This window comes from Sarcophilus harrisii, chromosome 2 (genome assembly GCF_902635505.1).
Source record: "Sarcophilus harrisii chromosome 2, mSarHar1.11, whole genome shotgun sequence".
NCBI lineage: Eukaryota > Metazoa > Chordata > Mammalia > Dasyuromorphia > Dasyuridae > Sarcophilus > Sarcophilus harrisii.
Window position 1 is genome coordinate 99790806 of NC_045427.1, and position 27212 is coordinate 99818017.

Consider the following 27212-nt stretch of genomic DNA (forward strand, 5'->3'; position numbering starts at 1 on the left):
TGTGGAAATGTTGCCTGCCTTTTACATTCCCATAACCAGGAGATCAATTTATTTTCAAGACTTTTTTTTTCCAGAATGTTCATTAGAACCATATTCTTTACAGTTTTTGGCTACAGTTGTAAAAACTGTCAAAAAGACATAAAAGCAACAATTGAAGACACCTATATCAAAATTCAGTTTCCTCAAATGTCCCTCAATTGACATTTATTTGAGAGATCATTAAGTTCCTTTGAAACTATTCTAATAGTGCAGGTAGATAAATAATTCTCTTATTAAAATGACTTTGACTATGTAAATGCTCCACTGAAACCTCAGAAGAAATACAGAATTCTTCCTTTTGAGTAATTTTCAGGCACTTCTTTGAAATTTTGAATATATCTGAAGGGATGTCAATTATAAGTTTAGGGCAGATATTTAAAACATATTCACAGTTATTTTCATAATTTTCATTTAAAAACTCCCTAGAGAATATTTCTGTTTATCCATTTGTTAAACCACTTCCAGAACCATTAAATGTGGAGGGATAATTAGACAAATGACAAGACTATGAAATACACATTATCAGTTGCTTTTCTCTTCCTCTTTTATTAAAATATAGCAAATGTACAATCATTCTTACCTACCACTTGCTGATACACTGTGACCAAGGCCTTCAATAATTTAATGATTTTCATACACTGGATATAGATTATGAGTTAAATTTCATCACCATTTAACTTTGTAACTAAAATCAAATAAGGGTGATCAGTATGCACTCAATGGTCATATGATATAGCAAAACTAACTGCATAGAAGAAGATGAATCATACCTAAAACATAGGACTCATAAGTATAGAGTATAAAATTTTCCTTGGAATTCTATCATTCTCTCACATACGCCCATCCAAATCAGGAAAAAGGCATACCTTCATATTTCATATTACCGTTACATCTTACTCAGTAGGGTCACCTGAATCTCGCTTGATTCTTGGGAAAAGAAAATATGGCTTTTTCCTTCCCCTGCTTCACTGTTAAAAACACTCTAATATTATAACTATTGACAAAATAGTTACTTTAAGTTAAAATTGAAACAGCAAATAGTTACTCTAAGGGAGAGACAGAACAAGTCACCAAAACATCTCAATCATCACCTTTCCTGAGACCCTAATGATGATTATACAAAAAACTAAACACAAGAGCTTTGGAAAAAAAATATTGCCTATTAGACCATTGGTCTTACTTCTATCCCCAGATCTATGGCTATATTTGAAGAGATAAATCATGATGGAGTCAGCAACCCAGATGAATTCTTTTTTTCCCCAGCAGATGTGAATATAATACTTCAGGCAGAAAAATGATCATCCCATTAGAAATCTTTCAGGCATTTTTGGTGAAAAGACCAGAGCTTAGTTAAAATTTTTACATTGAGATTCAGGACTAAAAAGAAGCATAAAAATGTGATAATGAAAGATAAATCATAAAAGACTCACTAAAGTTAAATTCTTTACACAATTTCATGATAAAATTATATATGTAATTCCTAAGAACTTTATTATTATTAGAGCAGTTAGAATGTACAATGACAAAATAACATTTTTATTAGTGGATTATGTTAGGTTGATCTCAAAAACTGAATAGGCAGACCCAAGATGACAGTATGAAAGAAGGAAGCTGCTTGAGTTTTCCCATTTTTTTTCAAAATTATAAGAAACTAAACTTCTGAATAGAGTCTGACATAAGGAAATCACTTTCCAACTCAAGTCAGATTAGAATGACTTCAAAAAAAGTCAAGGGTGAAAAGGGTGCTCAATCCAACTGAGACAGTGTCCAGGAAAGCCACTGAGAGGGTCTTGGTCACAGCAGATCAGCAAATGAAATCCTCCTTCCTGGTTCAGTAGCAGGGCAGACCAATGTGGTAGCTTCCAGTTCCAGCACAGAAGACAAATTGCCAGTCCAACAAATCAAACACAACATATTGAGACTCTGGTCAGAGGCCAAACACATTTGTAAAGAGGGACAGGGCAAAAAGAGAGAAAGATAAACAGAAGAAAATAAGATGAAGGGACATATGCAGTTAGTGATTTTAACTGTGAATATGAATGGAATGAACTCACTTATAAAAAAGTAGATTGTAGAATGAATTGGAAAATAATATCCAACAGGATATTGTTTTTTTAAATAATTTATTGTAGCTTTTTATTTATAAGATATATGTATGGGTAATTTTTTTTAGCACTGACCCTTGCAAAACTTTCTGTTCCAACTTTTCCCCTCTTTCCCCCCATGCCCTCCCCGAGGTGGCAGGTAGACCAATACATGTTAAATATGTTAAAGTACAATATATGTTAAATACAATATATATATACACATCCAAACAGTTATTGGGCTGCACAAGAAGAATTGGACTTTGAAGTAAGGTAAAATTAACATGAAAAGGAAATAAAAAATGCAAGAAGACAAAAACAGAGGAATTGGAAAAACTATGTAGTAGTTCACACTCATTTCCCAGAATTCTTTCGCTGGGTGTAGCTGGTTCTATTCATTATTGAACAAATGGAACTGATTTGGTTCATCTCATTGTTGAAGAGAGCCAGTCCATCAGAACTGATCATCATATAGTATTGTTGTTGAAGTATATAATGATCTCCTGGTCCTGCTCATTTCATTCAGCATCACTTCATGTAAGTCTCTCCAGGCCTTTCTGAAATCCTCCTGCTGGACATTTCTTACAGAGCAATAATATTACATAACATTCATATACCACAATTTATTCAGCCATTCTCCAATTGATGGACATCCATTCAATTTCCAATTTCTAGCCACTACAAAGAGCACTGCCACAAACATTTTTGCACATACAGGTCCCTTTCCCTTCTTTAAGATCTCTTTGGGCTATAAGCCCAGTAGTAACACTGCTGGATCAAAGGGTATGCACAGTTTGATAACTTTTTAAGCATAGTTCCAAATTGCTCTCCAAAATGGCCGGATGTATTCACAGTTCCACCAGCAATGTATCAGTGTCTCAGTTTTCTCACATGCCGTCCAACATTCAGCATTATCTTTTCCTGTCATCGTAACCAATATGAGAGGTGTGCAGTCTTAATTTGAATTTCTCTGATTAATAGTGACTTGGAGCATCTTTTCATATGGCTAGAAATAGTTTCAGTTTCTTCATCTGAAAATTGTCTGTTCATATCCTTTGACCATTGATCAACTGCAGAATGGCTTATTTCTTATAAATTTGAGTCAGTTCTCTATAGAATTTGGAAATGAGGCCTTTAGCAGAACCTTTGTAAAAATGTTTTCCCAGTTTATTGTTTCCCTTCTAATCTTGTCTGCATTAGTTTTGTTTGTACAAAAACTTTTCAATTTGATATAATCAAAATTTTCTATTTTGTAGTCAACAGTGATAACGAGTTCTTCTTTGGTCATAAATTCCTTCCTTTTCCACAGGTCTGAGAGGTAAACTATCCTATGCTCTTCCAATTTATTTATAATCTCATTCTTTATGCCTAGGTCATGAACCCATGTTGACCTTATTTTGGTGTACGGTTTTAAGTGTGGGTCAATGCCTAGTTTCTGCCATACTAATTTCCAATTTTCCCAGCAATTTTTGTCAAATAATGCATTCTTATCCCCAAAACTGGGATATTTGGGTTGGTCAAACACTAGATTATTAAAGTTATTGGCTGTTTTGTCCTTTGAACCTAACCTATTCCATTGATCAAATAGTCTTATTTCTTAGCCAATATCAGATGGTTTTGGTAACCACTGCTTTATAATATAATTTTAGATTTGGTACAGCTAGGCCACCTTCATTTGATTTTTTTTCCATTAATTCCCTTGAAATTCTTGACCTTTTGTTTTTCCATATGAATTTTGTTGGGATTCACATTGGTATAGCTCTAAATAAATAGCTTAGTTTATGTAGTATTGCCATCTTTATTATATTTGCTCACCCAATCCAAGATCATTTAATAATTTTCCAGTTGGTTAGATCGGACTTAATTTGTGTGGAAAGTATTTAGTACTTTTGCTCATAAAGTTTCTGATTTTTCCCTTGGCAGATAGATTCCTAAATATTTTATACAATCAGCAGTTACTTTAAATGGAATTTCTCTTTGTAATGCTTACTATTGGGTTTTGTTAGTGATATATAAAAATGCTGATGACTTTTGTGGGTTTATTTTGTATCCTGCAACTTTGCTAAAGATGTGGATTTTTTTTATAACTTTTTAGTAAAATTTCTGGGGTTCTCTAAGTATGCCATCATATCATCAGCGAAGAGTGATAATTTGGTTTCCTCATTACCTACCCTAATTTCTTTAATCTCTTTTTCAACTCTTATTGCCAAAGCTAGCATTTCTAATACAATATTATTATTTATTTTTTTTTTTTCTTTTTTTTTTTTTATTTAATAGCCTTTAATTTACAGGATATATATACATGGGTAACTTTACAGCATTAACAATTGCCAAACCTCTTGTTCCAATTTTTCACCTCTTACCCCACCCCCCTCCCCTAAATGCGGATGACCAGTAGATGTTAAATATATTAAAATATAACTTAGATACACAATAAGTATACATGACCACAACATTATTTTGCTGTACAAAAAGAATCAGACTCTGAATTATTGTACAATTAGCTTTGAAGGAAATCAAAGATGCAGGTGTGCATAAATATAGGGACTGGGAATTCAATGTAGTGGTTTTTAGTCATCTCCCAGAGTTCTTTTTCTGGGTATAGCTAGTTCAGTTCATTACTGCTCCATTAGAAATGATTTGGTTGATCTCGTTGCTGAGGATGGCCTGATCCATCAGGACTGGTCATCATCTAGTATTGTTGTTGAAGTATATAATGATCTCCTGGTCCTGCTCATTTCACTTAGCATCAGTTCGTGTAAGTCTCTCCAGGCCTTTCTGAAATCATCCTGTTGGTCATTTCTTACAGAACAGTAATATTCCATAATTTTCATATACCACAATTTATTCAGCCATTCTCCAACTGATGGACATCCATTCAGTTTCAGTTTCTACCACTACAAAAAGGGCTGCCACAAACATTCGTGCACATCAGGTCCCTTTCCCTTCTTATAATCTCTTTGGGATATAATCCCAGTAGTAACACTGCTGGATCAAAGGGTATGCACAGTTTGATAACTTTTTGAGCATAGTTCAAACTACTCTCCAAAATGGTTGGATTCGTTCACAACTCCACCAACAATGAATCAATGTCCCAGTTTTCCCACATCCCCTCCAACAATCATCATTATTTTTCCTGTCATCTTAGCCAATCGACAGGTGTGTAGTGGTATCTTAGAGTTGTCTTAATTTGCATTTCTCTGATTAATAATGACTTGGAGCATCTTTTCATATGACTAGAAATATTTTCAATTTCTTCATCTGAGAATTGTCTGTTCATATCCTTTGACCATTTTTCAATTGGAGAATGGCTTGATTTTATAAATTAGAGTTAATTCTCTATATATTTTGGAAATGAGGCCTTTATCAGAACCTTTGACTGTAAAAATATTTTCCCAGTTTATTGCTTCCCTTCTAATCTTGTCTGCATTAGTTTTGTTTGTACAAAAACTTTTCAGTTTGGTATAATCGAAATTTTCTATTTTGTGATCAGTAATGATCTCTAGTTCTGCTTTGGTCATAAAACCTTCCCTTCCACAGGTCTGAGAGGTAAACTATCCTATGTTCCTCTAATTTATTAATAATTTCATTCTTTATCCTAGGTCATGAACCCATTTTGACCTTATCTTGGTGTACGGCGTTAAGTATGGATCAATGCCTAGTTTCTGCCATATTAGTTTCCAATTTTCCAGCAATTTTATCAAACAGTAAGTTCTTATCCCAAAAGCTGGGATCTTTGGGTTTGTCAAAGACTAGGTTGCTATATTTGTTGACTGTTTTATCCCTTGAACCTAATCTATTCCACTGATCAACTAATCTATTCCTTAGCCAATACCAAATAGTTTTGGTAACTGCTGCTCTATAGTATAGTTTTAGATCTGGTACAGCTAAGCCACCATCATTTGATTTTTTCATTAATTCCCTTGAAATTCTTGACCTTTGTTTTCCATATGAACTTTGTTGTTATTTTTCTAGGTCATTAAAATAGTTTTTGGGAGTCTGATTGGTATAGCGCTAAATAAATAGATTAGTTTAGGTAATATTGTCATCTTTATTATATTTGCTCGCCCTATCCAAGGCATTTAATATTTTCAATTGGTTAGATCAGACTTAATTTGTGTTAAAAGTGGTCTGTATTTTTGCTCATAAAGTTTCTGATTTTCCCTTGGCAGATAGATTCCTAAATATTTTATATTATCAGTAGTTACTTTAAATGGAATTTCTCTTTGTAACTCTGACTGTTGGATTTGTTAGTGATATATAAGAATGCTGATGACTTATGTGGGTTTATTTTATAACCAAGCAACTTGCTAAAGTTGTGGATTATTTCTAATAACTTTTAAGAATCTCTGGGGTTCTCTAAGTATACCATCATGTCATCGGCAAAGAGTGATAATTTGGCTTCCTCATTCCTATTCTTATTCCTTTAATCTCTTTCTCAGCTCTTATTGCTATAGCTAGCGTTTCTAATACAATATTAAATAGTAACGGTGATAGTGGGCAACCTTGTTTCACTCAGATCTTATTGGGAATGGTTGCAGTTTGTCTCCATTACATATGATGCTTACTGATGGTTTTAAATAGATGCTGTGATTATTTTAAGGAAAGTCCATTTATTCCTATACTCTCAAGTGTTTTTAATAGGAATGGATGTTGGATTTTATCAAATGCTTTTTCTGCATCTATTGAGATGATCATATGGTTTTTGTTAATTTGGTTATTAACATGGCCAATTATATTGATAGTTTTCCTAATATTGAACCAGCCCTGCATTCCTGGTATAAATCCTACTTGATCATAGTGTATTATCTTGGAGATGATTTTCTGTAGTCTTTTGCTAATATCTTATTTAAGATTTTAGCATCAATATTCATTAGGAGATTGGTCTATAATTTTCTTTCTGTTTTCAGCCTACCTGGTTTAGGTATCATACCATGTCTGTGTCATAGAAGGAATTTGGTAGGACTCCTTCATTCCCTATTTTATCAAATAATTTATATAGCATTAGGGCCAATTGTTCTTTAAATGTTTGTAAAATTCACATGTAAATCCATCTGGTCCTGGGGATTTTTTCTAGGGAGTTGTTTAATTGCCTGTTCTATTTCTTTTCTGAAATGGGACTATTCAAGCAATTACTTCCTCCTCTGTTAATCTGGGAAGTCTATATTTTGGAGGTAGTCATCCATTTCACTTAGGTTATCAAATTTATTGGCATAAAGTTGAGCAAAATAACTCACTATTATTTCTCTAATTTCCTCTTCCTTGGTGGAAAGTTCTCCTTTTCATTTTAAGACTACTAATTTCATTTTCCTCCCTCCTTTTCTAATCAGATTTACCAAAGGCTTATCTATTTTATTGGCTTTTTTCATAGAACCAACTCTTAGTTTTATTAATTAGTTCAATAGATTTTTACTTTCAATATTTTTAATTTCTCCTTTAATTTTAGAATTTCCAATTTAGTATTTGATTGGGGTTTTTAATTTGAGTCTTTTTAGTTTTTTAGTTGCAAGCCCAATTCATTAATCTTTTCTTTCTCTGTTTATTCAAGTAAGCCTCTAAGGATATAAAATTCCCTCTTATTACCCTTTGGCTGCATCCCACAAATTTGGTATGATGTCTCATCATTGTCATTATCTTGAGTGAAATTATTAATTGTATCTATAATTTGCTGCTTCACCCAATCATTCTTTAAGATGAGATTGTTTAGTTTCCAATTACTTTTGGTCTATTTCCCCTAATTTTTGTTGAATGTAGTTTTATTGCATCATGATCTGAAAGAAAGCATTTACTATTTCTGCTTTCTTGCATTTAATTTTGAGGTCTTTATGTCCTAATATATGGTCAATTTTTGAATAGGTTCCATGAACTGCTGAGAAGAAAGTATATTCCTTCTATCTCCATTCAATTTTCTCAAAGATCCAACATACCTAATTTTTCTAATATTCTGTTTACTTCTTTAATTTCTTTCTTATTTGTTTTGTGGTTTGATTTGTCTAATTCTGAGAGTGCAAGGTTGAGATCTCCTACTATTACAGTTTTGTTGTCTATTTCTTCTAGCAACTCTCTTAACTTCTCCTTTAGGAAGCTGAGTGCCATACCACTTGGTGCATATATGTTTTAATATTGATATTGCTTCGTTGTTTATGCTACCCTTTAGCAGGATGTAGTTTCCTTCCTTATCTCTTTTAATTAGATCAATTTTACTTTTGCTTGATCTGAGATAAGGATGGCTACCCTGCTTTTTGACTTCACCTGAAGCATAATAGATTTTGCTCCAGCCTTTTACCTTTACTATATGTATCCCCCTGCTTTAAATGTGTTTCTTGTAAACAACATATTGTAGGGTTCTGACTTTTATCCAGTCTGCTATCTGCCTCCTCTTTATGGAGTTCATCCCATTCACATTTACGGTTAGAATTACTAAATCTGTATTTCCTGCCATCCTAATAACCCCAGATTGTGCTTTACTTATTCTTGCCTCCCCAACCCTCTTTCCCTTTAAACTTATGTACCCCTCTTGTATCACGATACTTATCCTCTTTATAATCCCCTGCTCCCCTTTGGTCTTTCCCCTTCCTTCCCTTATTACTCTTTTCTTTCTCCTTTTCCTCTCCCCGTTTTTAATGAGGCGAGAGAATTTCTCTAAAACAAATGTCAATTATTTTTCCTTTGAGCAACTCTGATGAGGTAAGATTCACACAATGTTCCTCCCTCTCTAAATTCCCTCAGATATGATAAGTTTCCTTAGCCTCTTTGTGGGATGTGGTTTCTCTTTATCCCTCCTTCCCACCTTATTCTGCCATCATCCCTTCCATATCTACTTCCCTTTTTATGTTATATCAGTACTATCAAATTTTACATGTATTTTTTTGTATATCCACAACAGAAATACAATTCTCAAGGTTATTTTACCTTTTTCTGCATCTCTTGAGTTCTATTCTTGGAGATCAAATTTTTTTGTTTAGTTCTGGTTTTTTCTTCAGAAACAAATGGAATTCATTTGTTTCATTAAATGTCCATCTTCTTCCCTGGAAGAAAATGCTCAGCTTAGCTGGGTAGTTTATTCTTGGCTGCATCCCAAGTTCTTGTGCCTTTCGGAATATCATATTCCAGGCCTTCTTTCCTTTAATGTAGAGGCAGCCAGATCTTGGGTGATCCTTATTGTGGCACCTCGGTATTTAAATGGTTTTTGGCTGCTTGTAAAATTTTTTCCTTAATCTGATAGTTCTGAAATTTTGCCACAATATTCCTTGGGGTTTTATTTTAGGGTTTCTTTCAGAAGGTGTTCAATGAATTCTTTCAATCCTATTTTACCTTCTGATTCTATTACATCTGGGCAGTTCTTGATGATTTCTTGTAAAATAGTATCTAGGCTCTTTTTCATCATAGTTTTTGGAAAGTCCAATAATCCTCAGATTATCTCTCCAGATCTATTTTCCAAGTCTGTCATTTAGCAAGTAGATAATTCATGGTTTTTTCCAGTTTGTCATTTTTTGGTTTTGCTTGACTGATTCTTGCTGTCTCAATGCATCATTAGTTTCAATTTGTTCAGTTCTAATTTTTAAATAATTATTTTCTTCATTAGCTTTTTTTTACTTCTTTCTGTATATGTCCAATTGAGTTTTGAATGTATTGTTTTGGTCTGTGGAATTTTTTCCATTTCACTAATTTTTTTTTAGTGAATTATTTTCTTTTTCCAATTCACAGATCCTACTTTCTTGCGAGTTCTTTGTCTTTTCCAATTCACAAATCCTACTTTCTAGTGAATTCTTTATTTTTCAATTCACAATTCTTACTTTCCTGAGATTTTTATTTTTTCCAATTCACAATTTTGTTTCCTGCACTTCCTGGGAATTTTTAACTTTTCCAATTCGTATTTCAGGAAGTTGTTGCTCTCTTTGAGGCTTCTCTTCTTTCCTCATTTATCTTCTAACTCTCTTTGAGACTTTTAATGGTCTCTTCTATGAGAACATTATGTAAAAGAGGACAGTCTGATGCATTTTGTGTTTGAGGTCTCTTCAGGTTTGCTGACCTGCTCTTTTCTGCATAGAAGCTGTCGATCGTTCTTTTCATCTTTTTATTCATGTTTTAAAGCCTTTAGGGTATGTCTCCTAGGCAAGGGGGTTACCAGCTTCCTCTGCAGAGCAGGGAGAGATGTAAACCGATTTCAGGCTCCAAGGTATGGGAGTGCTCCGAGTGAGAGTTTTCCCTTCCCCAACAGGAAGTGGATTCAGCACTGGCCGAGCTATCAAACTGCTTAGTAGGGCTGAGTGGATTATCGATTGCCCTAGGCTAGAGACTAAGTGGTGAAAGTGTCACTGCCCCAGGCTGGAGCCTCTTGTGGGACTGTGAGTATTAGCAGCTGAGCGCAGACCGCAGACCGCCCGGAACTCTGCCCCAGTGTCTCTGCCCAATGCAAATCGGCCCTGGAAAAGCTCTTATGGCCCCAAGCCGAGCTCCCCACTGTGCAGATTGGAGGCTAACCCGGGCTGCGTCCTCCTGCGGTGCAGGATCACAACTCCCAAGGAAAAGCCCTTACTGCGGTTGGGGCTGCGCGCTTGTGCTGAGATCTGTGCTTTCTCCCTCGGTTTGAGACTCTCCTCGGAACCTAATTTCTCTCCCTGTCTGCGCCGATCTCCCCCCTGGCCCCGGAACCAACCTTTTTTGGCGAGACTGCAGATTTTCTTCGGCCGGTGAGTTGTTCTATTTCTTATCTTTAAGAATTGTAGCAGTCAAGACTATTTTTGAGGCTCGATATAATATTGATAAAGAGGATAAGAGAAGAGCTTAGAAAGTCGCGTGTGTCTTCTCCGCCATCTTGGCTCCGCCCCTCTAATACAATATTAAATAGTAACAGTGATAGAGGGCAACCTTGTTTCACTCCTGATCTTACTGGGAATGGTTGCAGTTTGTCCCCACTACATATGATGCTTAGTGATGGTTTTCAATAGGTGTTGCTGATTATTTTAAGGAAAAGTCCATTTATTCCTATACTCTCAAGTGTTTTTAATAGGAATGGATGTTGGATTTTATCAAATGCTTTTTCTGCATCTATTGAGATGATCATAGGGTGTTTGTTAATTTGGTTATTAATATGGGCAATTATACTGATAGTTTTCCTAATATTGAAACAGCCCTGCATTCCTGTTATAAATGCTACTTGATCATGGTGTATTATCCTGGGGTTGATTTTCTGTAGTTTTTTTGCTAATATCTCATTTAAGGTTTTAGCATCACTATTCAGAGAGAGAGAGAGAGAGAGAGAGAGAGAGAGAGAGAAGAGAGAGAGAGAGAGAGAGAGAGAGAACACTTATGGGTGTAAGTTGAATATGAAGGGATAGTATCTTTTTTTAATGATGAAATTAAGGAGTGAGAAAGGAATGTACTGGGATAAAGGGAAAGGGAGAAGTGGAATGCTGTACATTATCTGCCATAAAGATATGCAAGAAAAAGCTTTTACAGGGAGGAGAGAGTGAGTGAATCTTATTCTCACTGAAATTGGCTCAAATAGGAAATAACATGCAAACTAATTAAAGTATAAAAATCTATCTTACTCTGCAGGAAAATAGGACTAAACTGAAGGAGTAATGATAAAAAATCTTATCCACACCCCAGTGTGGATGCAACTGACTCTGTCAGAAGGATTCTCTCTCTCTCTCTCTCTCTCTCTCTCTCTCTCTCTCTCTCTCTCTTTCTCTCTTCCCTTTCTGTCTCTAGAGAATGTTCTGGAAATTGTTTTGCATAACTTCACATGTACTTTCTAAATAGGGACTGGGGATTGGGTATGCAGGAGAAAATCTGGAGGTTAAAAGTTTTAAAACAAATGTTGTAAAAATATTTTAATGTACCTGGGGAAAATATTAATTACATAAATTTAAAATATTAAAAAATGACTTACTAACTTTCCATATACAACAATTTGCCTGATTCTGTATTTTTACACTTTTTGCATGTCTATAATATACTACTCCCCAATTTACCTGCCCTTCTTAGAATTCCTAGTTTCCTTCAAAGCACATATCAAGAATCACTTTGTATGATGGAACTTTCTTAATTTTTCTAAGTTTTTGTGCTTTTTTTCTTTTGATAGAGGATACATAATGCAGAATCTCTTTCTCTGTCTTTATGTATGTATGTATTTATCTATACTATATTCAGATACATAGATACTCTACATTATTTTATGAATAATTTGTATTAATTTATATATTCATATCTTATTATTCTACCAATGGGATATATACTTTAAGACTTTCAGATCAGGGAAAATTTTATTTTTGGCTTTATATGCACAATATTACTAAGCTTATTTAATAAATGTCTGTTGAGCTGAATTAAACTTAAAGTGTTAGAAATATTTTTATACAAAATCTGTGCCTAAATGCTCTTTCAAAAACACACTGAATATCATTTTGGTAAAGTTTTCAAGTAAGAATAGAAGTTGTGTCATGTCAATATTTTGCAGAATATACAATGAGATAAGTTATAGGTATAGATTTATTAATGTACACCATAAACATACCATGAAAATGATATCACTTTGAAAGGGAACTTCACCTATACAAAAATCTTATTCAGTTGAAAGCACAGAAAGAGACACTTTTGAATGACCTTGATGATAATCTTATTATTCAAAAGGAAGCAATAAGGTAAACTAACAAATTGGATGTATTTTGAGAAATAAGAAAAAAACTAATAGATAATATGGAAAAGATAAAAAGAAATGTGAGGAAAGGCAGCTATGTCATTTTAGAGTATGAAAGAATAAAGGGAAGGAACTCTGTACTCACTGAACTTTGCGTCTTTATAGATGTTTTAAACCAAAATATTTTTTACTGTTCATTACTCTTCTATATGGGGTTTCATCTACCTCATCCACTAAAATAATATCTCCTTGAAAGAAAAAAAATGATTTTACTTTAACACATTTCTTACAACAATAAATGCTATTACCCTCATTCATTCATTCAATCAAGTATTCCCTTGCTCCCTGATGTTAAGATTAAGAAGATAAATTGTTATTGCTACATTATCATAGTTGTTAAAATGTTTGAAATTTAAAAAAAGAAAAATGTGAATAAGTAAAAATCTGACCACAAAATAGATACTCTCAATGATAATGAAAAGTCTGAAACTTATAATGAAATCACTTAGGCATCATAGTAAATTCTATAATAAGTTCTACTACTAATGAATGGATATGATAAGTTTATAAGAAAAGAATCAAGTTAAAATTGGAAATGATTTAATTTGTATAAATGCAACTAAAGGGAAAAAAATAAACAATGGTAATGTAATCCTCTTGAACTATATAGGAAGGGACAGGAGAGAGCAAAATTATTTAGCACATTTTTCTCATCCTTTTCATAATAGATAGTAATTTTCAAAGTATAAAGAGCAGACAAGACATCATTGAGGACAGTGAGTCAAAAGAAAGAAGAAAAAGAACATCAGAGAGCTATATTTATTCAAATAAATTCAAGTTCCCAAAGCAAATAATAAATAAAAGTTTATAATTTTATTTGGGTCTTGGATTCATGTGGCTGATTGTTGAAGCCTATGGATTCTTTACAATAATATTTTAAATGAATAAATTTCTTTAAAAAACCAAAGCAACACAAAGGAAAGTTTACCGAGTTATTATTAGCAACTTCAAAGACCCACTTTAAGAAACTCTAGTGTTTTATTACAGGTATGCTCATAGAACTATAGTAAGAAATCACTAATACAAAAATCAGTTATTTATTAAGTACTTTATTCTACATGCCATTGTGAATAGAAAACTGATCCAACTTTTAAATCCTGCTCCTCACACATATAGACTGTGTGTTGCTACACTTAAATTCTCAATGTTCTAGGAATCAGTTCAAGATTGTAAATATCAGAAAAAAAGTGTCTATTTGCAATTATAGAGTTTCCTGTATACTTTCAACCCCAAGACTGGACCTTATTGCATGTGTATGTAGTATTTTTTCCTGGCAGAGAATAAAATTAGAAAAATAAATTGTTCCTGTCCTGCATATCTTTTTTCTACTGGGGTCACATAATGTTTAATCCTATTTGAAATACAAAATTTACAAAAGTTATTTAAGGAATGGGGAGGTCATAAACGACTCGCTCAGGAAAGAACTCCTTTAGCAGGGATCTTTTGAAATCAACCTTCAGGGTAGTTTGAGATTAGAAGTAGAAGTGAAGAATGGGCCCATACTAGGTAAGAGTGACAGCCTGTGCCACTGCATAAGAGAAGAACATGGAGTACCATGATTTGGGAGCAAAAAAGAAGATAGTTTTACTAGAACATTAAGTTTTTGAGTGACAAAAAAGTAAATTTTTTCTGGAAAAATAGCTTTGGGTCAGATGATGAAGAAAGAAATTTATAGATGACAGAAATTTGAAGTTAGTTAAGCTTCTTGAGCAGGAGAGTAATATGGCCAAACAAGTATATCAATTTGGTAAAAGTGTGGAAAATAAGATAAATAAATCATTTTAAACAGGACAATTAAGCAAGGGGCTATTTTAGCAATCCAGTATCTCTCCTAGAGCGATGACAATTAATAAGAAATACTAATATTTTAAAAGTCTATACCACTTATGAAATCATATTCCCATAGCTGTCAATATAGCCAGATATCATTAAACCATGTATGAAATATTTTGTTCATTTCTTGGTCTTTTATGGTAAGAGGTTCACTGACAAACGAGTACAATCAAGAAAGAATAACTAGGTTAGAGGAAATTTTGAATATCTTGGTATAAAATATATATTTTTTCATATAAGGAATTCCTAGTAAGGAAACTCCCTGCATTGATACAATTAAACTGAATAATCTGAAATTTATAGTCTTAGAAAATTACCTAGGGGTACTGAAAATTTAAAGAGATTTGCCCCGTGTATACAGCCATAATTTGTCATATAGGATGAGAACCTAGAACTTCTTGACACCAAGACTGTTTTAGCATCCATTATAACAGATAGCTTATAAAAAATAGATGAAGAAATTTTGGGTATCCATCTTAGAAAAGAAACAAATTAAAGGCAATGTGATAGCCATTAATATTATTGAATGACTGCCTTGTAGTGGTAGGAACTACTATGTGTTGCTTTAGAACAAATACTCATTATTAACAGGTTTAGATTATAGGAAGATTAAAATGTAATACAAAGGACATTTTGGTTCAAGATAAGGAAATATCTGTTACCAGGTAAAGCTTCCTTAGTGAAATTGACTGCAATATAAAGTAGTGAATTGCCCATCACTAAAATTATTTAATTAGAACTTGGATAAACACCTGACATGCTATTTAGGGGTAGGGATGTTTTTTTTTTAACTTGGTAAAAAGTTCTCTTAATATCTTTCTAACTTAAAATTCTGTAATTTTATAAATCACTAGATTGAATTTCAATATCCAAGGAAGGGATGAAGATTTCATGAAGAAAATGTCATGAACAAAGTTAGATTCTTCTATAATTGCTAATTATGAGACATAAAGACAGAATCCGGTTTCAGGAAACACAGACACATACATTTGTATGTATATATGTGTATGTGTGTGTGTATATGTGTGTGATATATGATGATATATATGAATTTTAAGTGTTGACAGTTTATAATTATAAACTAACAATGGATATTAATGCAAATTTAAATTGGTTTCTAATTGTAATTGTGGACTGTTTTTAAACCCTATTTCAATGATTACAGCTAATCTATTCATTATTGAAAAAACATTATTTAGAACTAACCACATTCTGAATTTCATTAAGATCTTTTGAAATCAGGGGATTTTAATGCAAATCTGGAGTTTTCATACAGTCACTATATAACAGGGCTACATTTTTCTCCTGATATTTGAAAGACAGAAATAGATTTTCATGAGAAATAAAGACCTGAAGAACAGTAAGATGCAAATAAGTCACAGGAGATAGAGAAGGGTAGAAGAAAAGTTGGATAGAGGTGGAGAGTGTCAGCTAGCATATTTCTTGTGTCATTTATACATGTTTAAGAGAATTTTTGATGCAAATTATATACATAGCCATCTGGGAAGCAAAAATTCGAGGTACTGAAAATACCTGTATTATTTTCAATAAAATAACATCACATTTCCTATAAAACAGATAATGGAGGAGAGGGCTAAATAGTCAGCATACTATGGTGGAAAAAATTTTCAACAGAAATTTGTTTTCAATTTAGACCCTGCTACACAAGTAACTCTGGGTAAGTCACTTTCTTCAGCTATAAAATGAAAGCATTGACCTAAATAATTCTAAGTTCTTTTCTGGTTCTATAATGCTAAATATTAGTCTTTTCTATTTTTAACAGGCTTTGTAGATTTTGTGGCTTTAGACTTAAGTATAAAAAGGACCCCTTTATTTTAATGTTCCTGACTTGTCTGACTCAAGTAAGTGCTTCATCACTATGGTCAAAGAGAAAATTTCAGGGTCAATTATTTATCTTCCTGTGTATTAGAAGGTCTTTATCCCATCTATCCTACCCTGAACCTGGAGGGGTAATTGGAAAACACTATGGAGATCAAAGAATTTAGAATCTCTATAGCTACATTATAAATAACAATTACTTGGAAACAGAATGCAAAAATTGTTATATCTTTCCTCATATTCATCACACAATAACACACAAAATTAGATTAATGATACTACTGCAAGCTACCATAATAATGAGGGACAAGCATTTTCTTGGCCTTCATTGCCATACCCATGATATTGACATTTGAAAATGTAAGCTTAGGGAGGGGGGAAGTGACAACTGTATAAATAAATTAACTGCAACTTTGATATTGTAAATATGTACATTAGCAAATATGATTATTTGAAGTAGGCAAGAAGTCATGTTGAACAGAATCTTTTTTTTCTCTCACAGAAAAGTTTATTAGGAAAAACACTTTATTTACATTCTGAAATTTTTTGTCTTAAAATATAATTTTTTCTCTTTCAAAATATGATAGAGCTCAATTGGATTTTGAGTTCTCTGATACTATTTCATTTTAAGAGAATGATGCTTGGGTTGGGGATAAATGAAGGGAGCTTCTAAGTAAAGGAGACTTAGAGACATTCATAGTTTTTGTTTGTTTGTTTGTTTGTTTGTTTGGTGCCTTAGATATTTAGCTTCTTTATCTTATCCTGTTGTGCCTTCTGTTGTGATGGGATGAGTGAGATGGGAGACAACAGAATTATTCAATCAACAATCATTTATAACATACCTTTTGGCAACTTTCTGAACTTTGAGTTTTGATTACAACCAACTTTGGATACCAGAGTCAGGCCTACTGCTTTATAGTAAAGTCATATGGGAGGCCATGTAAAAGAGCATGCTTAAATTAGCTTACATCTCTTTCTCCTAATACTTAGCAAATGGTAGAGTGAAAAATCCAGCTGAGTTAAGTGAAATAACTGAATTAATTGAAGAACAGATAGCACCTTTGTGGAAATTTCAAAAAAAAAATTCTTTCTTTTTAGGGACTGTCTTATTGAAAGTAGTTAAGTGAGGATTATGGATATCTTTTTACAATTTTAATTACTTATCATATTTATAAGCCTTATTGTGGGAATCACTTATCCAGTCACATTTTACAGAAGAATAAACTAAGACCCAGAGATATAAAATAATCTGCTCAAAACCATACATGTGTATATATATTTAACCCTATTTTAATGATTAAAGCTAACCTATTCATTATTGAAAACACATTATTTAGAACTAACCACAATCTGAATGTTATTAAGGTCTTTTGAAATCAGGGGATTTTAATGAAAATCTGGGGTTTTCACACAGTCACTACATAACAAAGCCACATTATAATATTTATATATATATTCACATCACATATATAATGGTTGAAAGAGAAATTAGCAGGAAGGATTTTAGGAAAATTTTAGGAAAATTTGTTATGTATGTACATAGTAATAGCAAGGTTATGTGATGCTTAATTGTGATAGACTTAGCTTCCCTCAGCAATACAATGATCCAAGAAAATTCAAATAGACTTAGGATGGAAAATAGTTTCTGCATCCAGAAAGAAAAGTAAGGAGATTGAATGTGTATTCAAGCATACTATTTTTGTCTTTTTTTGTTTACTTTTTCTTTACATTGTTTTCTTCCCTTTTGTTCTGATTTTTCTTGGATTACACAATTAATATAGAAATACATTTAAAAAGAGTGTACTTTTATTCAGATTGCTTGCTGTCTTGGAAAGGCAGGAGAAGAGAGAGAAAAATTTGGAGCCCCAAATCTTGCAAAAATGTTGAAAACTATCTTTACATATAATTGGAAAAAATGAAATATTGAAATTAAGGGAAAATATAGCTATCAATAATATCTTTTTGAAATTTGATGTGGGGAGACAAAGCCAAGATAATGGAGAACAGACATGTATTTGTGTGACCTCCTCCAAGCTTCCCTCAAATTAAAAGCCTTTGAATTGATTTTGCAGAGACAGAACCCATGACTATTTGGAGTATAGAATGAGCTTCAGAAGAAAATTTTTTGGAAGAACTTCAGAAAATGTCTGTTTGATTGGGCAGGGGAAGAGGCTGCCAAGCCCAGACCACAGTGCAGGGAACTGGGGGCAAAGAGCTGGAGGAGGAAGTCAGAGCTTTGTGGGGTCCATAAGGCAGGGAATCTACTGTGGGACTCTTATACTATTCTGTCCTGTTTGTAAGCTGGTGGTTCAGCAGATTTGCTGTAAGATACCCAAAAGCAAATATAAAAAGCAAATTGTGAGCTGCTGAGCCACAGAAGAAAGTGGGATGTAGTCCCACTTATCCAACACCAGAAGTCAGTCAGCAGTAATGATCCCAGGACTAACTAAAGTTACTGTCACCACTTTGCCTTAAGAACAAACTTCAAACTTTTAAAAAATGGGCAAAAAAGCAAAAGAGAACTAAAATTATAGACAGCTTTTATGGAGAAAGACAAGAATAGACCTCAAACCCTGAGAGTGCTGAAGGCAAATGAATGCTAGATGAAGTTCCAAAGGATGATATGAGTTGGTCTCCATTTCACAAAGCACTCTTAGAAAAATTAAAAAAAAAATGTTAAAAGAAAGTTTCTATTCCTATAGGGAAAGATGACATGCTTGACTCTTGGGATCTATATCTCTATAAGGTGTACTTAGAAGGTGTAGGTATAATTTGATTTTATTGTGAAGATTAAAAAAAAAATAGAGGAGGAAAGGTAATTCTACTGGAAGAAGAGGAAAATGGAGTTAAAATGGGGCAAATAATATCTCCTGAGGAGGCAAAAGAAAACCTATTGCAGTTGAAGGAAAGAGGGGAGGGGGATGAGCATTATGTAAATCTTAATCTCATCAGATTTGGCTCAAAGGGAGAATATCAGATCCATTTAGCTTTACAAATAATCTTTTTTTACCCTGTAGGGAAATAAGAGGCAAAGGGGGAAAAGAAGAGGAGAGGCTAAGAGCAAGGAGAACAGAAGTAGAAGGGAAAAGGTAAGAAGGCAGAAGGGCTGCAAAAGGAAAGGGCTGCTTTTAAGGAGGGGGCAATCAGTGATAAAATACTGGGGAAGAGAGAAAGGGGGAAATGAAAGAGAATAATATAAATGAGAATAAACAAGTTAGCAGGAAAGAGTGAGTTAGTAATTTTATCTGTGAATGTGAATGGGATAAATGGGATAAATTTTCCCATAAAATGAAAACATATAACAGACTAGATTATTAGCCAAAATCCTACACTTTCTTGTTTACAAGAAACTCACTTAAAGCAGAATGATAAATTTAGAATAAAGATAAAAGGCTGGAGGAGCTGAGATTAAAAAAAAAAAAAAGGATAATAATCTTGATTTCAGAACAAGCAAAAGAAAAACTAGATCTAATTAAAAGATATAAGTAAGGAAACTATATTCTACTTAAAGATATCATGATTAATGAAGTAATATCTAGACTAAACATATATGCAACAAATGGTATAGCGTCAAAATTCCTAGAGAAGAAATTAAAGATGTTCTAGAAGAAATAGACAGGAAAACTATGCCTGTGGGGGATGTCAAACTTTCTCTCTTACAATTAGATAAATTGAACCAAAATAATTAAGAAATTAAGTAGAGGAATATAATTTAGAAAAGTTAGTTATGATAAATCTTTGGAAAAAATTGAATGGAGACAGAAAGGCATAAACCTTTTTCTTGACAGTACATGGAAACTATACAAAAGTTGACCATGTATTAGGGGAAAAAAAAACTCAAAGTCAAATGCAGAAAGGCAGAAATAGTAAATGCATATTTCTCAGATTGTGATGCAATAAAAATTAGCTACAATGAAATGCCAGGAGTAATAGACCAAAATTTAATTGGAAACTAAATAATGTAATCATAAAAAATTAATGAGTAAAACAACAAATTATAAAAAAAAAAATCAATAACTTCATCAAAGAGAAAGACAACAATGATATTTCTGACAATAGACAGCTTTTATGGAGAGACAAAACAGACCTCAAACCCTGAGATTCTTTTTTTTGTTTGTTTGTTTGTTTTTTTTTGTCTTTTTTTTTTTTATTTAATAGCCTTTTATTTACAGGTTATATGCATGGATAACTTTACAGCGTTAACAATTGCCAAACCTCTTGTTCCAATTTTTCACCTCTTACCCCCCACCCCCTCCCCTAGATGGCAGGATGACCAATAGATGTTAAATTCATTAAAATATAAATTTGATACACAATAAGTATACATGCCCAAAACATTATTTTGCTGTATAAAAAGAATCAGACTATGAAATATTGTACAATTAGCTTGTGAAGGAAATCAAAAATGCAGGTGGGCATAAATATAGGGATTGGGAATTCAATGTAATTGTTTTTAGTTATCTCCCAAAGTTCTTTCTCTGGGCATAGTTGGTTCAATTCATTACTGCTCCATTGAAAATGATTTGGTTGATCTCGTTGCTGAGGATGGCCAGGTCCATCAGAACTGGTCATCATATAGTATTGTTGTTGAAGTATATAATGAGCTCTTGGTCCTGCTTATTTCACTCAGCATCAGTTCGTGTAAGTCTCTCCAGGCCTTTCTGAAATCATCCTGTTGGTCATTTCTTACAGAACAGTAATATTCCATAATATTCATATACCACAATTTATTCAGCCATTCTCCAACTGATGGACATCCATTCAGTTTCCAGTTTCTAGCCACTACAAAAAGGGCTGCCACAAACATTCGTGCACATACAGGTCCCTTTCCCTTCTTTATAATCTCTTTGGGATATAAGCCTAGTAGTAACACTGCTGGATCAAAGAAACCCTGAGATTCTAAAGGCCAATCAATCTAGATGAAGCCCTGAAAGCAGTTATGCATTTGTGCCCATTTCACAAGGCTTTGTTGGAATATTTCAAACAGAATCTTTTAAAAAGAGTTAGAAGAAAGATGGGGAAAGCAAATGAGAGCTTTGTAAGAGAGTATGGAAAAAGAAAAACAAATTATCTAAAGAAAACGCCTTAAAATTTTTTGATAAAATGGGAAAAGATTATAACTCCTTACAAAATAGATATGAAAAAAGCTACCAACTTGCTGAAAAACAGAATTTGTGAAATGAAAAAAAATTCAATTAGCCAAATAAAAAAGGAGCTAAAAAGGTAACTGAAGACAATAATACACTATAATAAGAATTGAGCAAATGGTAGTGAATGGCCCAGTAAAACTTCAAGAATCAGTCAAACAAACCTCCCCTCCTGCCCAACAAAAAGAAAAATAGAAGAAAATATGAAATATATCCTCAGAAAATAACTGATCTTGAAAATAGATCTAGGAAAGCCACTCCAAGGATAATTGGATTTCCTGAAAGCCGTGTTGGAAAAATAAACCTAACACTTTATATTCCAGGAAATCACAAAGAAAACTGCCCCGCCATCTTACAATCAAAAGGGAAAATGGCTATTGAAAGAATTTACTGATCATCTCTTGAAAGAGAACCCCAATAAAAACTCCAAGGAATATTGTGGCTAAATTTCAAAACTATCAGACCAAGTTAAAATATTGAAAGCAGCCAAGTGGTATAGCATCCAAATTCCTACAAGAGGATTTTAGAGAGATTCAAGAAGAAATGGAAAGTGAATTATACCTATGAAGGATTTCAGCCTTGCTTTCTCAGAACTAGATAAATCAAACCAAAAAATAAATCATAAAAATGTTAAGGAGGCAAATAGAATATTTGAAAAGTTAGGTATGATAGATCTTTGGAGAAAATTGAATGGAGACAGAAAGGAATTTACATTTTCTCAGCAATTCATGGAACCTATACACAAGTTGACTATATATTAAGGCATAAAATCATCAAAATCAAATGCAGAAAGGAAGAAACAGTAAATGCATTTTTTTCTGATCACGATGCAATAAAAACATATGAAATAAAAGATCAGGAGAAAATAGACCAAAAAGTAAGATGCTTACTTGCATAGCATAGAGAAACAGAAGAATAATGAATTGGTTGCTAGGAAAAGAATAAATTAATAGTCCTCAACTAAATACCAAATTTGAAATTCTGGAAATGAAAGGAGAGATTAATAAAATTGAAAATAAAAAAAAACTATTGAATTAATAAATAAAACTAAGAAGTGGTTTTATGAAAAAAGCCAAAAAAAGATAAAACTTAAGTGAATTAGATTTTTAAAAAAGGAAAGAAGAAAATCCAATTGTAAGTCTCAAAAATGAAAAGGGAGAACTTTCCACCAATGAAGAAAAAAATTAAAGAAATAATGAGTAGTTATTTTGTCCAACTTAATGCCAATAAATTTGATAACCTAAGTGAAATGAAAGAATACCTACAAAAATATATATTGCCCAGATCTATAAAATATCCTACAAAAACCCCTACAAAATAGGAAATTAATTACTTAAATAGTACCATTTTAGAAAAAAGAAATAGAACAAGCTATTAGTCAGCTCCCTAAGAAAAAATCTCCAGGGCCAGATGGATTTATATGTGAATTCTCCCAAACATTTAAAGAACAATTAACTCCAATACTATGCAAACTATTTGAAAAAAAATAGGGAAAGAAGGAATCCTACCAAATTTCTTTTAAGTCACAGAGGAATGATACCTAAACCAGGTAGGGTGAAAACAGAGAAAAAAAAATATAGAACAATTTCCTTAATGAATATTGATGCAAAAAATCTTAATAAAATATCAGTGAAGAAATTGAAGAAAGTTATCCCTAGGATTATACACTATTACCAAGTAGGAATTATTCCAGGAAGGCAGGGTCAAATATTAAGAAAACTATTAGCATAATTGACAATATCAATAACCAAGCTAATAAAAATCATATGATTATCTCAATAGAGACAAAAAAAAAAGCATTTGACAAAATCCAACACCCATTCCTATTAAAAACACTCAAGAATATAGGAAATATAGATATAGAAAAAATGGACTTTTCCTTAAAATGATCGGTAGCATCTATTTAAAACCACCAGCTAGCTTCATATGTGATAGGGACAAACTAGAACCATTTTCAGTAAAAACTGGAGTGAAACAAGGTTGCCAACTATAACCATTACTATTTAATGTTGCATTACAAATGTTAGCTTTATCAATAAGAAAGGAAAAAGGGATTAAAGAAATGAGAATAGGTAATGAGGACACCAAATTATCACTCTTTGCATATGATATGATTCTACTCTTAAAGAACCCTATAGAATCAACTAAAAAACTAGTAGAAACAATTCACAACTTTAGTAAAGTTGCAAGATACAAAATAAATCCACATAAATCATCAACATTTATATATATATATATATATATATATATATATATATATATATATTACCAACAAATTCCAGCAGCAAGAGATAAACAGAGAAATTCCATTCAGAATAACTGTTGATAGTATAAAATAATTGGGAATCTACCTGCCAAGGGAAAGTTAGGAACTATATGAACACAATTACCAAACACTTTCCACAAAAATAAAGTCAGATCTAATCAGTTGGAAATATATCAAATGCTCATGAGTAGGACAACCAAATATAATAAAAATGACAATATTACCTAAATTAATCTAGTTATTTAGTGCCATACCAAACAAACTCCCAGGAAATTATTTTACAGATCTAGAAAAAATAATAATAAAGTTCATCTGGAAGAACAAAAGGTCAAAACTTTCAAAGGAATTAATGAAAAAAATGCCAACGAAGATGGTCAGCTGTATCAGGCCTAAAGTTATATTATAAAGCAGCGGACATCGAAACCATTTGGTACAGGCTAAGAAATAGAGAAGCTGATAAGTGGAATAGGTTAGGTTCACAGCACAAAATAGTCAATAACCATAGCAATCTAGTGTTTGACAAACCCAAAGATTTCAGCTTTTGTGATTAGAACTTACTATTTGACAAAACCTCTGGGGAAAAAAAAAGGCATTGACCCACATCTAACACTGTATATCAAGATAAGGTCAAAATGAGTTCATGATTTAGACATAAAGAGTGATTTATAAGCAAATTAGAAGAACATAGGACAGTTTACCTCTCAGATCTGTGGAGAAGGAATGAATTTATGCCCAAAGAAGAGCTGGAAGTCATTATTGAACACCAAATAGATAATTTTAATTATATAAAGTTGAAAAAAAATTTTTTTTGCAATAAAGTAATGCAGACAAAATTAGAATGGAATCAATTAATTGGGAAAATTTTTTTATACATTTAAGGATCCTGAAAAAGTCCTCATTTCTAAAATATATGGAGAATTGACTCAAATTTATAAGAATTCAAGCCATTCTCCATTTGATAAATGGTCAAAGGATATGAACAGATGATTTTCAGATGAAGAAATTACAACCATTTTCATTCATATGAAAAGGTTTTCTAAATCACTATTGATAAGAGAAATGCAAATCAAGAGAACTCTGAAATATCACTACTCATATCTCAGATTGGCTAAGATTACAAGAAAAGATCTCGAATGATGCAAGGGATGTGGGAAAACTAGGACATTAATACATTGTTTGTGGAACTGTGAATGGATCCAGCCATCCTGGAGAGCAATTTGAAATTATGTTGAAAAAGTATCAAGCTGTGAACAGTCTTTAAATATGTATATCTGTGTGTGTGTATGTATAATTGTAGAATTAGATTGAAACAATGCCAGCCCTCAATGTGCACAGTTCTTTTTACCTTTTTTTCTATAATAAGAATTTCTGAGTTTCAATATTCTCATCTCTTTCAGGATTTTTAGTTATGAATTGATTTTTCTATGTTCTAAAATCATGTTGCCCTCAGCACAAATATTCTTTGTGTATATTTGATCCAAATCATTTCATCAGCCCATATTGTTAATATAATAATATTTCATATAAATATTCCCAAAGTGATGATTCTGTTGTTATTAATGATAAAAGGGGTTTGCTATTAAAACATATATATATATATATATATATATATATATATATATATAGAGAGAGAGAGAGAGAGAGAGAGAGAGAGAGAGAGAGAGAGAGAGAGGTCATTTTCATGTTCTTGTCCTTTCATTTGTTTTATATCTTTAAATTTTATCTTTATAATATCCTTTGAATGGCTTTTCATTGTCGTTTGTCTCCAAACATTATTGCTCTATTTACCTTACTGTTCTTTCTATTACTTCTTGCTTTCTGTGAGGGAATATAGGGCATATCTTTTAACACCTGTCTATTTAAGTTTTTTTCCAAACTGTTCATTATTATTTTTTTTTTTTTGGTGATGGAATGCCATGTATCTCTATTTAACAATGCAATTTTTACTATATAATGTAGTTTCTCATTTCTTTTGTTATTCACATTATGCAAATTGGTACATGGCACCTACTTTTAAAAGAAATATCCATGTTTTATTTCATTTTCTTTTTCTCTGATCTTTGTTTCTTTATTTAGGTTGATCAACTTATTTATGTAGGTCATATTGAAGATTTTTTTCTTATTGCATGCCAATTCTTTCCAGTCATTTTAGTATTGTATTTTATTTCCTATCTTGATTGTCAATCAAGTCAATTAACTGAATTTACAGATATTTCATTCAAGAATGATTGCACAAGATGTAATTTTAAAAAAATTAAATATAATGAATTTAATAGATGACCTGATTTTATAGTTTGCAGTGCCCTGCCTAATAACAGCAGTCTTTGTTTCCCCATGCCAAACATTTATTCTTTCTGAATCATGTTTTCTTTATCTGCAAAATCTCTAATTGAAAAAGGTGGACCTGGAGTCAAGAAGACTTGAACTTAAAACTGACCTCAAATATTTATTAGCTTAAAAGAAGTCTATATATATATATATATATATATATATGCCTCAGTTTCATCCTTTGTAAAGTGGATATCGCCTACTTTGCAATGCTGTTGTAAGATTCAAGTCAGATTATATTTGTGCATAAAATGTTTATTATAGTGCCTATTACAGAGTATGTTAAATATAAATGCTTTTTCCTGTCTTCCTTTCATTCCCCAGAATCTATGCTTATCTCTTCAGAACTTTACAAGAGATTTCTAAGTAAATAAAATAAAACCTTACCAAAGCTTTTTATATGCAGATCAACCCAGAAACAGAATGTTAACTAGTAAAAAGACCAGTGTCTATTAGAACATTTGATATGTAAGTCAAATAAGAATTTCAGTGATGTAAAGGCTGGACAAATTCAAACTCTGAATTATTAGAAAAAAATTTAGAATTTATTGTAAATGTTAAATATCAAAACAATATGATAATTATGAAACACTTTTCTCAAGTAATCATAGCACAGACGAGATTGGGACATTAGAATTATTATAGGAAAATATAAAATCATTTTGATGAAACAGGAAGGTAAATAAATAAATTTAAAATATCAAAATATACTTAAAGATTAAAAAAGGAAGAGAGGAAGAAAATTATTGTTATATTGTTAGTTTAATTAATAATAAGTGTGGCATTACGAGGGGAGATCAGAACTTTAAAACTTTCATTGATGTTTATGCTGATATATAATTCTCTGGGAATTGGGAAGTTGTTTTTTTTTTTTCCTTTATATAAATCTGAGATGCATTTCTTTGAAATATTTACCCATTGGCCCTAGTTCTTTCTTCTAAAACTGAGACAGATGATATTTACTGGTGCTT